This window comes from Excalfactoria chinensis, chromosome 4, assembly GCF_039878825.1.
Source record: "Excalfactoria chinensis isolate bCotChi1 chromosome 4, bCotChi1.hap2, whole genome shotgun sequence".
NCBI lineage: Eukaryota > Metazoa > Chordata > Aves > Galliformes > Phasianidae > Excalfactoria > Excalfactoria chinensis.
In genome coordinates, this window is record NC_092828.1 from 41,601,919 (window position 1) to 41,616,316 (window position 14,398).

The following is a 14,398-nucleotide window of genomic DNA, read 5'->3' on the forward strand; positions in this document are numbered from 1 at the left end:
ACAGGAAAAAAAAAAGTTTAGTTGAATGCAAAGAATCTACCTTCAGATGTAAAGCTTCTGTCATACACTTACAGGAACCAAATGGTTCCTCGGCATCATTTTTAATCAGCAATACAGAATATGTCTTAAAGCTCAAGTTCAGACTGAGGAAGTAACCTCAGCAGATGGAGCAAAGATCTCTGGCCAGCTCCGCACATCGTATATGGCTCACTTGTTCCTACTGAAAAAGGTTTTATAACACTTGGCAGAATTATGGAAAAGCAGAAGGACCTACAAATACATAGAACATGTACACTAGTATGAGCAAGTATGCATAAAAAGTGAGCACAGAGGAAAAAAACAACTGTAAAGGCTACATACAAATGCAAAGAGCCAGCACAGAGCACATCTTCCCTACCTGGAGAAGGTTTGGACACCTGCAAAGAGCTAGCAGCAGCTATAAACAGGCTGGCTTCCCTTCCTGAAGTGAGCTTCGCAACTTGTTTCCAAAATGTCTGCATCCTCAGTCAACTCTTAAAAGACAGAAAAAGAGAAAGAAGAGCGCACATTGAATTCACTTTTCCTGGACAGATGGACTTTTTCTAAGCCTCTCACTTTTCCTCTTAAAAGAGAGCTGGTGTACAGTCAGCTGATAGCTATTCTGACAGCTGAAGCCAAAAGAGAACTAACAAGGTAGTACTTATGGCAAGATCTAAATCCTCAGAGCATTAATGGCTGCACCGCCTGCTTAAAAGTGGATTTAAAAGAGGGATGAGAAAAGGAATGCAAAAAGAAAAGGGGGAAGAGAAAAGAGGGCAACCCTGGCCCTAAGCCTGCAGTTATTGATCCTGCCACAAGGAAGAAACAAATGCCAAATCTATGTATTTTCATTGCTCCTCAGTGAAACGATCTACCATGCAGTTGCTTTCCCATGTTTCAGTGGCCTTTTAGAGCATGTCGGGAAGTAACAGCCTTGAGAGCCAGTGTATGCACAAGGCTCTTCTACCATACTGCAGTTTCCACTTAAAAAGGCCAACATCGCTTTACAATTCACTAAACATATTTACTTGCACACTGTCTACATATGTTGTACTTAGATGTCACAGCAGATTACTTGCTAATTACACTAGGAAAAACCCAAGTAATTACCACAGCCTCTTTCTTCTGGTTCAGAAGAGGTTGGAGTCAGGCATTTACATGACAAATAATCCCACCTCCAACTTGCTGTGGCAGCTTCAAGCAGAAAGAACTCCTTGCCTTCAGATGCATGTCATTAAGGAATCCATTTATTTTATTTTTCAAACACAGTAAAAACTGGAGTTGCACCAGAATACAAACACTGGAAAAAAACTCTTAAAGATTCAGTCTGTTCATGCCAACAGAGCAAAATCAAATTCTTTCCAAACGTTTTATCTGATATTTTAGGCTGATAAAAACTTCTTTTCTGCTACTGAATGAAGGAAATCGTATTACCAGAGCTGATATTCATCAGAAATATTTTGAACTGAATATGTGAATTGCTTTTAACTGAATTTAAATCGATAACTACACTACTGTGGTTAGTTTTATTGAATTGTACATTGGAATAATATCATTTCAATTATGTTATGATGATAGTATTACACTCCACTACATGCTGTATTTATTCAGCTGGAAGGTGAGATGTACTGCTTCTTCATTTGAAGAATCAGACTCACCATAGTTTTAAATGCAATTTTATTGAACGATCACTCAGGGTTTATACCGCTGTATACGTGGATACACATTTTCCTTGAAAGGTCAACACCTTGAACAGTCTCAGCCTTTGATATCGCTGCTTCTTCCTCTCAGAAATAAAGTGCTGGGTGGGGGAGTGTTCTAAATGAGACTTTAGAAAGAAGAGAAGAATAGGTAGCTCCTGATAGAGGAATTAAACCAAATTATCTTGAGCAAAGAGAATAATTTGCTCTGGCTGACATGTCGTGCGGTTTGTGCCACATCTCTACTCTTACCATGGAGGCCCATGGCAGAGCTGGGATGACAAGCCAGCCCTCCCTGCTTCTGGAAAAACAGAACCACGTTTGGAATTTATAAGAGAATCACCTTTAAGATTAATTTAAATCCCAATCCACTCCCCTTGCAAGCATACAAGTAACATAAAAACACACACCCAAACAGTGTATATTAAGCACACGTTGTCACTGCAGCTAAAATTACTAGTGGTTGCTTCTGCAGATGGGATTTTGGATGCAAGGGTGGGTGTGTTTTGGGGGTGCTGGTTATATACACAAGCATTAATTATTCATGCAAAAAGATATCTACATCTTTATCACTTCTCCCTAGCGGAAATACAAGAGGGGAGCAAACTGTCATCTACTATAAACATCTGAAAACTTTATTGCTTCCTAAAATTCAACAAACCACACGGATTGAAACTAAGTCTCAGCTTTCTCTTAAAATATTTTTATTTTTAAAACATCAGCTTCACATGCACAAGTTTTGCCTTTTTTCTGTTTGCCTCCCATAACATTCAAAAGACCAAAAACACTAAGATAGCGTGGGAACCCTCAGTAAATCAGCCTGAGACACACTTGCCAGTAATTCATTTCAGAGTACTGGGCAAAGGGAATCAGAAGTGCTAACCCTATTCCTATAGGTACAGTAGGAAAACCAAAACCCAGAGCATAATCTGCGCACTGGGAACAGGATGCTGCCCTCCTGTCCAGCCTTGAAAAGCACTGCAAACTCATTTCACTATTATTAACATTATGATCATTACCACAGATGTGCTTACTGAAAAGCTCTTTTTTCCTGTATGAACCAGAACCACAAACCCTAAATCTCTGTTCCTGAACTGTCAGTAGTCAAGTAGCTTTTTTCCTTTGGTCTACCAAAAGCCAAACTGTTGAGTTTGACTACTAGTCACCAAAATAACCACCGGCTTCAATTACCTAGCAGCATCATAAAGGACTATTTTTTCTTAACATGGATAGAATGCTACTAAATAGATTTTCACCACAACAACCAATCATTGACTTTTAGATACAACATTAGTCAATCATGCTTTGTCTCCAATTACTATAACAATGCAGATTTTTCATCAGCAGAAAAGGTAAAGCATCCCTCCAAAAGACATTCTTATTTTGCTACTTCATGTATCTGGGTCCATCTGCAAATCCCTGACCTGTGATAAATGCACTGCCCTGTTCCTCTCCTCTTGTTTCTTTACTCTTTTCCACAACTGCTACTTAGAATTTAATTAATTCATGTTGAGACTCAATAGAGAAAGGAGACTGCATAGAACGGCTGCTTTGAAAAAGCAGCAAGTCCAAAGTGCAACATGCATCACCCCCAACAAACAGCTCAACACTAATATAACTTTATCTTCATACCAAAACCAGCTTCATTGGAAATCCACAGAGAACTCTGTCCATCTGCAGAAGGAAAATCATTAATTCAAGATATTTCTGCCTGTTACCAGCAGCTAGAAATTTCTAACTTATACATACCTAAACTTTAACATGCCTGTAGAGGCATATTAACTGTTCACAGGGAAGAAAACCAAACAAAGCCAAACTGACACCCAGTGTTACCCAGGTGGAGAGAGCTATCAAGAGGATGCAGAGAGCCATGCAAGCTCAGTCCAGGTGAACCCTGACTTCTGCAAACAAAGGCATCAAGTCATTGCTCTTTGGTTCTTTAATTTTTGCCTGAAATGGGTCTGTAAGCACCCCAGATGTCCCACGCTTCAGCTGGGTCTCTCCTATTCACAGCACACCACTCCCAGAAACATCCATGCTCGCTTGTGCATGCTCCTGCAACCTAGCCAAGAAACTATTGCCATTTCAATTTAAGAGCATCAGTGTGTGACAATTAGATATATTAAATTCTGTTAGGCCAACAAAACTTATGATTTAACTAGTAGAACACATACCAATAATTTATATGTAATTTGTCTATCAGCAATTAATCCACTAGACTTCATGCACTGATCATAATACTTGTGGGTTTCGCTTTTCCATAAAAACATTACAGATATGCAGTAAAGCGCCAAGTTACAACACTACCTATAATTTCATTCCCCTTGCTGCCAAGTTGAGCTTGGGTCTTTTGCTATGCGTACAAATGCTAATTACAACTCAACACTAATGCTAATCCTGACATCTGCTAATTAAAAGATCACATCTTTTGCAGAGTCAGCAGTGCTATTCAAATGAAAACATTAATCAGTTTAAAATTAAAGAAAAAAAATCAATCAACAAAGCAGGAATTTTAGTCCTTGGTTCAATTAATATCAAAGTGCAAGCTGGGAGTACTCAAGAGCAAGTGTCAGTACATTGTCCAAGCATATCTGATCCTCAGTTAAAAGGGAATTTTTAAACACTATGTGGTTTCTCTGTTCTCAGTAATTGTCTGCTTTCCCCTCTTACTCCTTCTTTAATCCTTGTTTCTCTATAATCATAGCACCCCTGACATCCAAGCTGAACTTAACCCTAACCAACAGCTCAGAGTACACTCAACTACACAACCTGCTTCTAAACAGCGAGCATGTCCCACTTAACCTCAGTGGGATTGCTCTGCTCTACAGTAACACATGTATGTATGGGATGAGGACCCTCCTAGGCAATTACGACCTCCCCATTCTTTTCCATCAGTCACTTCTTGTAGAAGACAGCCCAGATTTGCTTCCAAATTTAGCACATACAACAGACAAGGAAGAAAAAGTAGGATGCAAAGAGGATGCAAAAGCCACTTTTTGCATCGTAACTGAGAGGGGTCCTTTCTTCTGAAACTGCAAACAGACTATGAAAGTTAAATATTCACACTATAAACAAAACCATCAAACAGCCTAATAGGTAACCCAGAGCTATTTCAGCCAAAAAACTCGTTCCTTCTTCTGGTAGCTTCCTTAGTACTGGGAAATCATGGTACAGATGCTCATGAAGTAGCTCTTGATATGCAAGGATCCTTTTGTGCCTTCCAAGTTCCCAATTTCTGGAAAGATGTCTTCAGTTTCAAAGGAAATGAGGACATAATCACTGGAAATTTTCAGAAGATGACTTCAGCTCATTTCAATGGAGTAACAGCCCCACAACCTCCAAAACTAAAATCCAAAAAAATAATCATCCCAGCAGAATGAAAAAGCCCATCAGCAACAGCAGCTTAAAACCCAGCACTGGGTCAGCAGCAAAATTCAGCTTTTTGCTTGTTTAGCGTTCTGTTGCTTAAAATTTGTTTTAAAATGTCCTATGTTTACTGTTTTGCTGTAGCATAACATAGGGGAAAAAAAAGAGCTCTCTGTATTTGTTACTCCACTTATTAATAAGGAAACTGCAAAATGTGCTTACTGCCTTTTAAACAATGCTAATATTGAAATGCTTCTTTTACATACGGTGCCAAGGTTTCTCTCCTTCACCTTCTCAGCCATATCCCCTGCAATTGCCATCTTGCACTTCAAAATTTCCTCTGTGGAGGAGTCTCATACTCTGATATATCAAATGCTAATAATACAGTGCAGCCAGTTATATATTAGTCACGTTGATAAAAGATGCAACAAAATTACCAGTATTGTTCTATAACACACAAGCAGCTTTACCCAGTCTGATTTAAACAGAATAGGCAATTCAATCAAGGGGGGGATGAAAAAAGTGACAGAGCCTTCCAACTGCAAAAGAATCTTAAATCATTAATGAAACTAAGAATTTAATGTATGCAAATTAAATTATATATGCATATTTCAATGGGCTAAAAGTTTATGTGCATACTTCACTCAGGAATCTGTCTTGTGATACAATTAGAAAGAAATGGTGACAATTCAGATTTTTTATTACTTTGGACCGTAAAGCATTCATATAATTTATGTTCACTTAAAAAGGTACAAAAATCCATCAATTAAAGCCAGACCTCAGATGGTATAAATAGACTGTGGCCCCGCTGAAGGTGCTAGAAGCACTGTCACAATACATCATTGAGGATCAGGTCTTGCAAGTCTAAGCTTGTTAAAAAGAAAAAAAAACATACCAAGGAAAATCTTGAGGTTACACAAAGTCCCATTTGTAATATTATCAGTAATATCACCCTCTCCAAGAACTATCGACTCCACCAAGCACGAACAGAGAAACCTAATTTATATGCGACTTGCAGGATGGATCTCCTGGTGAGTCCCTTACAGTGAAGAGATGCTGGTAGGCTTTAACCGGGTACCAGCTTCCACAGACTTTGAAGAAATTGAGACCACTCTGCTCCTGACCACCAGGAATGAAATTCAGCAACAGGTTCAGAAGCTACCAAAGTTCATCAACCTACACAGCTGTTAAATAAACCTACTGCTTTACGGAGTACTTTTTAAGGTGGGAAACAATGATTTGTGATAAAAATACTTATTCCATTGGCTGTGTTGTTACAAGAAGTTACAATCCAATTACAAAGCATGACATTTTGCATCTAGCATGCTTCTCTTACAAATGAGTATGTTGAAATTTTTCCCTGTTCCTGGCAAAGCAAGAGAGAGAGAGAAAAATCCCTGCCTCAAAATGTCAGGGTTTTGTTGTTTTGTTTTTGACTTCTGCAATCTGACTGACTGCAAACCATTTACTGGGAAGACACAAAAACCTGGGCAGCCAGTGGGCCCTTTCAGAAGCTTCCCCACTTCAGACAGAAAGAATTGCTCTGCTGTATTGATGAAAATACACATTTCTGTTACAACACTGAATGCACCCATTGGAACTCAGTGCAGCTCAGTGAAAAACAAGATGCCCTTTTCCATTTTGACATAAAATTTACTACATTTTTCTTTTTAAACAGGTGAGTAACATTGCCAATGCAGAAATACAGCAAAGCAAAATACCACAGCAGACTTTCCCAATGTGCAGCACCACTTCCAGCTAACCAAAACGTCACCCAGGAAACCAAACTAACCAAGTTCATCAGCTCCTCTGCATGAGCCACACCTGCCAAAGCACCAAGTCCTCCCAAAGGGAATCCATTTGTGTCTCAAATGCAAAGGAAGATTTCAACCTTAGCAGTGTATCTGCATAAGTGCTTCACTGAATTAAGACCCTGTCTGTGTACACCTCTTCCTGTTATCATTGCTTTCGGGCAATCACCCAATGACACAGGATCTAATGACCCAATTAAAACATTTCTTTAAGCTCACAGCATTTGCTATGCCAGCTTTCAATACAACTAATAGCAAATGAAGGTTAATAGCTCATAGTTAACATATTCAAGATTTTTTTTCTTTAAACAAGAGAATGAAAAGAAATAAAATCCACTGTAAGTAAAGAACAGACACCATTCCTGAACAGTGCTAAACAAGTCAATACTATTAAATACAGGTATATGGTAAGCTATTGATGCCAAATATTAAAGAAAAAGCCTATGTAATCCAATACTATGAATGCAAGAGTCTATGTATATCCAGAAATCCATCTTTAAAAAGCTACCTGGAAAAAAAGCTATCAAAATGCCTCCTTACTGCAAGATCATTGCCAATCCCCAGCAAACCAGACATAGGATCTCAACTGGAATTCTCTCCAAGGTTTAAGGTTTCAACCCAAGCCCTAGACAAATACCTGCAGGGTCACTCCCTTGAGGCGGGGCGCTGTGAATTATCTTCAGAATTGGAAGGGGAACAGACAAGGGCTTGTGCCATTAAGCCTTCTCCTGCTTGAGATCACATTAATATGGATTAACAAAGTCTTGACACCTGACACCTCATTAAAAGCCTGAAAAGGTAAGCTAGCAAAAATCTGAAGAAAAAAAAAACAAAAACCCTGAAGGGCAATTCCATGCCAGTGCTAATGCTACATCCAATCTATTCAAATGAGACTGATGCTTCCTAAGATACCATACTGAAGTGCATCCCTAACGTCTCATTGCTCCAAGGTCTGCAGACAAGCCCATTCTTTGTCACAGCTGTCCTTTCACATATGCATGCCATCTAGCTCCTGCATCCCAATTTTTCTAATGGAGCTCCAAATTCACACGCTTTCTAAAAACAAAAATAGGAGAACAACCTGGAAAATAAAAATCAACACTATAGAATTCTGCGCCATTCTAGGAACATTTGCATTAACAGCCACTCTAAAACCAGAGGGAACACAAGCGTACATTAAAATAATATTTAAGATGCTCACAGCAAGAGAGTAGATTTGAACAAAAAACAAACAAAGATATTCAGAAATACATCAGTACTTGGTCTTGGCTACAAAGCTATGTCCTTTGGTAGGAAAGCTGGTCTCGATGCAACACCTCAATGCCATTCAGGCTCAATCAGTGCTTTCTTACAGAAGCAGACGCTAAAGCTGTATTGACAAGAGCCCCAAGTGCATCATAAGCTCTAATCAGAAATCTAGTTTATTTCCAATAAGAGGAGGATTCGTTCAGATTTTAAATTGGCAAATATTAGGAAAATGAAAAAATAAGATTCAACTAAGATATCATTAAAATATCATGTTTAATTCCCTTGGGCCCTGCTTCTGTTTCTAAGTGCTGCCCTAGAGAGGAACAGACAGGTTTTGAACACACACAACTGTTTTCCTGCAAATAAATTTTATTCAAGCAAAATGCACATGTCTTTGTGACCCAAAGACATCATTAAGAACACATCTGTGCCAGGGCACATCACACAGCTACAGCAGTTCAGGGATAACACTAAGCTGAATGTATGCAAAGGTGTTTGATGCACAGATAAATCCACAGTACTTGGTGCAGGTCAACACAGCCACACTGAATCACTGCAGTGACTCACACCCCATTTCAGAAGAGTACGGAAGGCAGGAATATCCTTTCTAGCCAACAACTCTGAAAACAGAACTACCAAGTCCAATGGCTAACAAGTCACCCTGAAGAAAATACTCCAAATCATCTCTATCAGAACATAGCATTTTTAGCCATGGCACTGAAAACGTGTGTGTCTCCAATCCCCTCTTATTATTTTTTTTTAGAGGCAGTAGGTCACTTGGTTTTGTCCTTGATGGGATCCAACCCCACGTGGCTTGCCTTTGATTTTTTAATTTGATCTGACAACTATGACTGTAAAGCACAAATTGGATTTTTAAACCGCACTGAAGTAAAGACTCAGCAACATCTGCTTTGTTTCCAACATTCATTTAAAACTTATTCAAAACAGCAGAAATTTAATATTTTTCCTCATCATGAGCTGGCACGCTGTTTTTACATACTGGTATCAGCTCTCCTTCTACTTAGAGAAAGTAACATATGCTACTTTATATTATGGCTGAGGAACAAAGGAATATTGCCTTAGCCCTCTAATAAGGACAAAACTGTCCAAACAATGGCACTGCACAAATTATACCAGATATTTGTGTACACTTTCCCCCCCTTTGACTAAGGCTAAAATGCAGTCTTTCCACTGCAGGACTCGGCTTACCAGTTTATCTACCTCACTCTCTGAAACTAAAAGTACAAATATCACTACCTCATAACTTAAAACAGATGCTACCATGGAGGACACAAGCAATTGCATTCCAGTAAATGCTCTCCTCGCAAGTTTGCAGAGACCAAATTAAAGCAGTCTCTGCACAAGCTTGCACAGATTCTGCCACAGCTACCAGCACATCACTGCTGTAGAGCAGGCCTTAAAATCTGCATCTCTATCCTATTCAAAGTGAAGGGCTGCTCAAGGATCCAGTCACCTGCCTAAAAAATTAAAGCCAACAATGCAGAGAGGAAACCAGTACCAAATAATTAGGAACAGGGTGAGTGAATTTAACACTACGTATCTTCAATACTGATAGATTGGGGCACATGCTGTGCATATATATTGCACTGCATTGAAGATGCAGGAAATGCACTGTGCTCCCACATCTCTCAAAAGTTCTGTGCAAGTTGTGAAATGTGATTGTGAGAAGCTGAACTTCAATTCTATCATATTTTTCTTGAGCAAAAACAGTAGGAAGATCAGAATCCTTTACACACTTTGCACACTAAGTTTTAACACACAGAGATATATATACACTGTGTATAATATACACACAACTTATGTATACATATATATTCTGTATGTGTTTATAAACAAGAGTTGCTCTAAAGTAATGCTTCCTGTTCTACTCTGCTGATCCATGATGTTAGAGGTGGATGTTGGTGATAAAGCAGCAGAGGTTGAACCTTCCCACCAATATTCCGTTTCATGTTGTTGCTACATGACAGATAGCAGCAGTGTGACATGATGGCACCTGACATGGAAACACATGTGAAGCCAAGGTGTGTCACTGAATTCTTCCATGCAGAAAAAATTGCAATCATTGACACTTGTTGATGTTTGATCAATACCGATTGAGACCAAACATCCTTTCCATTATAGCAAAGGGGTTCAAGTGAGGATCACCTTCAGCTTCCTACTATTTTTAGAGAAATAATAATGAGGAGGAAAAAAAAGCCAAGACGTGTAACACATATGCATCTTAGCTCAACAATCACTTCCATGCAAATACCGACGCCATTTTAAACAGATCTGCACTCCTCGTGCTGTCCCACAGCTTGTACCAGTACCACACAGCTACAGAAAAAAAATCAGCTGTGAGCCTGCCAGGAAACAAATCCCAATTGAAAACATCCCAGCCAGAGCTACAAACCAAATGGAGCTTCTAAAATTAGAGATGCATTTCCCAGGCTGGTTCCTCCCCATACAGCCACAGAAACAGATGGCAAAACCAAGAGCTGGGTTTGGGACCCAAGAGGAGCAGTCAAAACCTTCACTGAAACATCTGTCTAGACTGCAGCTCTCTGTGATTTAAGAAAGAAGGGAAGAAATCATTTTTTTCCAAATGTTATGAAGAAAGACTCCAGTAGGATCTATCAACTCCATACTCAGAGGACATGCTTCATTAGCTCAATCCTTAATTTGCCCAGGGTCAAGGAAAGATCTGGGCTGCATAAAGTACCTACCCCAGGATGCCTTCCAAATGAGTTGAGACAGACATGCCTCCCAACATCCACTTTATTAATGTTATTGGGGAAAAAAAAGGGAAGAGCAAAGGCGAAGTTCAGCTCACAGCCTGCCATACTACACAGAAAACAGTAGAGGTACAAAAGCATGCAATGAAAGTCCTACTCTCAATGCAGAGCACAGAAACTTCATATCCCACTACAGCAAACAGGATGGGCCACTCACATTCTGGAAGTCCTGCATTAAGGTATGTGCCTTAATACCTTTATGATTCTTGAGAACTTCCCCAGGTTAAAGGTGGGGGGCGGGGAACCAATCTGGGGCCACCTTTATTTCTCTATGGCATCACCAGCCATCCTGCTAGATTGGCACTGCTGCTGCACTGGGCACCTGCTTATCACACAGCCAGATTTAAATTGGAAACTCACCGTGAGCCAAAGCCAGCAATTTCCTGAGGTGGGATTCACCTCCTCTGACATAAGGTATCTGCAATGTAAACGTCTCCAAGTTTTTACCTTAGGCTTCCTTTACAGTCAGCAGAGAGAAATTTCAGGGTGGAATTCATCTGACCTATTTGAAATGTCTGCATGAACAGGAAAGTAAGGAAATCATGCCACAGACGTCCCTCTTTCTTCACTTTTGCTAGGAGGCCAGGCTTAAGTGATGAGCTCACACACAGATACCGCTGTACAGAGGACAGCAGGTAGGCTGCAGGCTGGAAGCTTTTCTGGAGACCCCACAGGCTCCAGTAATCTTGTTTGGTAATTCCAGAGGAGGAGAAAAATGTTAACTTGCAAGGACACTGCACTCTGTCAAAAAGCAGCCAAGCAATTTGGAGTCATGATTAGACATAAGAGAAACCTTAGTATTTGTCAATACAAAAAATATACAGAAGCAGCATCCAAGCATTATTCACTGTTTCTGCATAAAATAACAGAAAAGGTTTTGCATCTTTCTTGTATTCCTTTCATTTCCAGCTTACAACCTGTTATTTCCAGATCAGCAACCATTAAGGCATCTCCAAAATTCACAGGCCTTGGCACATCACACTTTCGGTGAAGTCACTGTACATATGCCTCTTTTGCTGAAGCATTGAAACGTTATTTTTAATTAGAGGCACACACAGAGCTGTCTAAAAATAAAAGGCAAGAGGCCATAAAGGTCAGCAGGAACAGAAGCAAGTGCAGCAGATCGATCACGCGCACAAAGGGATTACGCCAGAAGAGACAGACCACACTTGTGTAATGGGCTGAAGCTGAAACGTCACTGGGACGTTCTGAGGGATAAGCAAAGATACCTCCTTCGTGGCAATCAGCAGAGGCATGTGCAGGGTGAGACATGAATAGAGAGCCACAGGTATGCCAACTTTGTAGATGAGGTCAGGTGAAAACTGCACTTTTTAAAGAAAATTCAACTCCCCACATATTTTAGTGATCTCATGAGTCAGTACTAGGATACTTATCAGGATAACACCTGAAAGCAATATCTGGCAAACAGGAAAGGAACTTCTGATCATCTGCTCTGACAGTATTACACAGATTATGCAGACAGTGGCCTTGCTCAGGAATTCAGTAACAAAAGCATACACTCTATAGGAGCACGTTCAGGAGTCTTCATGAAGAGATCCAACCTTGCCTCTCCACCAGCTACCCCAGCTGTACTGCATAATGTCTGCTTACAGCAAACACAGATATATTTCTGAAAGACACAAAAGTGACAAGATGCTGTACTTCTTAAAGAAACTCCAATTTCTCACATATTTTACCAATGTTACGAGTCAACACTAGGCTAGTTTTCAAATGCATCTTTATCCGTCTACAAATTGAAGGAAGCATCTTGAAGCAGATTCACTCTTGCTTTTCCAGAAAAACACTCATCCAAGATGAAGTGCAGGAAAATTCAAGCTTACAACATTCCGCTCTCAATTAGTGATTATTTTGAATGAGCTACAAACAGTGTACCCAAAGACTATCAGCAGCAACTGGCCTCAATCAGCACACAATTTTTGAGGAAAACAAACAAAGCAAGCCCACAAAAGAAAACCTCTGCAGGCCACCATCCAAGCAGACGAATTAAGGGACATTTTCAGATCATCCTGAAGAGCTCTCAGTACTAAAGCTAAAAACAGACTCAAAAGGGACAACAGCTGCTCCCCCATCTAGAAGGGACAACTACCTCCTTGCTTTATGTTAATCTGACAAAAGCAATATTGAAACAAGAACAAGAAAATCCTACCAACACAGTGTCTTAGTTCCAGGTGGGAAGGAATTGTTTTCTTCAGAGTGTTTGATAAGATGCTATGTTTGGTTCTAGGAGAAAAACAATGCTGATAACACACTGATGTTAATAGGTGCTGCTAAGCAGTGCCATACAGAGCCAAGGCCATTCACAGCAAAGAGCCCTGGGAGCTGGGAGGGAACAGAATTAGGGCAGCTGACTTAAACTGGCCAAAGGGATATTCCATACCATATGACATCATGAGGAAGGAGAGTTTTGAAGGGGGTGGGACACAGGTCAGTGAGTGGTAAGCAACTGCTTCAGAATTACTTGTTAAATATATTCATATATACTACAGTCATAACTATTATCCTTTCTCTTTGTCTTAGTAAATAGCTTTATTTCAACCCACGAGTTCTACTACGTTTTTTTCCCCCCCTCCAGTTCTTTCTCTGGGAATGGATAAGCCAACAACTGTGTGGCGCTAAGTAACATGACAGCTTAAACCACAACACATGGAAAACAAGGGAATAGATTTTTCATAGGACTGATATCCTAAACTGCAAATAGAACAAAAACCAATGGGAAAGGTGGGCAATGGTGGAAAAAGAAAAACAAAGGGGGAAATATAAATATATATATAGTCCTAGCTCATTGCAGCCACAAAACAGGGACAACAGTGAGACTCTGCTCATTCTCCCCCATCAGCACATGCTGACTTTTTATTTGTCTTGCTGTGATGCAACATCAGCACCCATAGCTGAATGCTTCAATGCAAACATCACAAGGAAACATCAAGATATCACAATGTGATTAATCTGTGGCTCCCATCAGGTCTTCCCAGATGATCGAGCATCTTGTCAGCAGGAGTCTCAGCACCAAAGCCACAGACCAGCATTAAACAAAGCAGCATTCCTACTGTATTACTTTATCTTGCCCTATGATGAAAGGCATACTCTTCCTTAATTTAAAATAACTAATCTATGTTACAGTAGTACAAGTGGATGCGCATTATATCTTTGTTATATACCCTGGATATCTGACACAATTATTCTGAAAATCAAGGAGTAGAATCTCTCAGAAAATTGAGTAGGTGTACAACCAGGAAAACAGCAGGCTGGGATAGCTGGACACCACCACCTGCCTTGCTGAAAGGGAAGACACTCCTTAGGGCATAAAGGGATAGACATTTCTCCCCTCAATCAGCAGAAAATTAGCAAGGTGGCTAGAAATTTAATATAATTACCCTGAAACCTTTGAACCTTATTACTGCAAACACACACAAGTTGAAGTGAGTGGTTGTGATTAGTC

General features: G+C 39.9%; 1 protein-coding gene across 19 annotated transcripts in view; it reads right to left on the reverse strand.

Annotated features, from left to right (window-relative positions):
• ADGRL3 (adhesion G protein-coupled receptor L3) overlaps window positions 1-14,398 on the reverse strand; it is a 486,086-nt gene that overhangs the window by 458,972 nt on the left and 12,716 nt on the right. For 2 of the 19 annotated variants that reach the window (XM_072336629.1, XM_072336628.1), the window contains exon 2: window positions 398-512. The exons of the other annotated variants lie outside the window; for them this stretch is intronic. The gene's annotated coding sequence lies outside the window, so the exon portion shown is untranslated. The remainder of the gene's footprint in view (window positions 1-397; window positions 513-14,398) is intronic. 19 annotated transcript variants of the gene reach the window in all.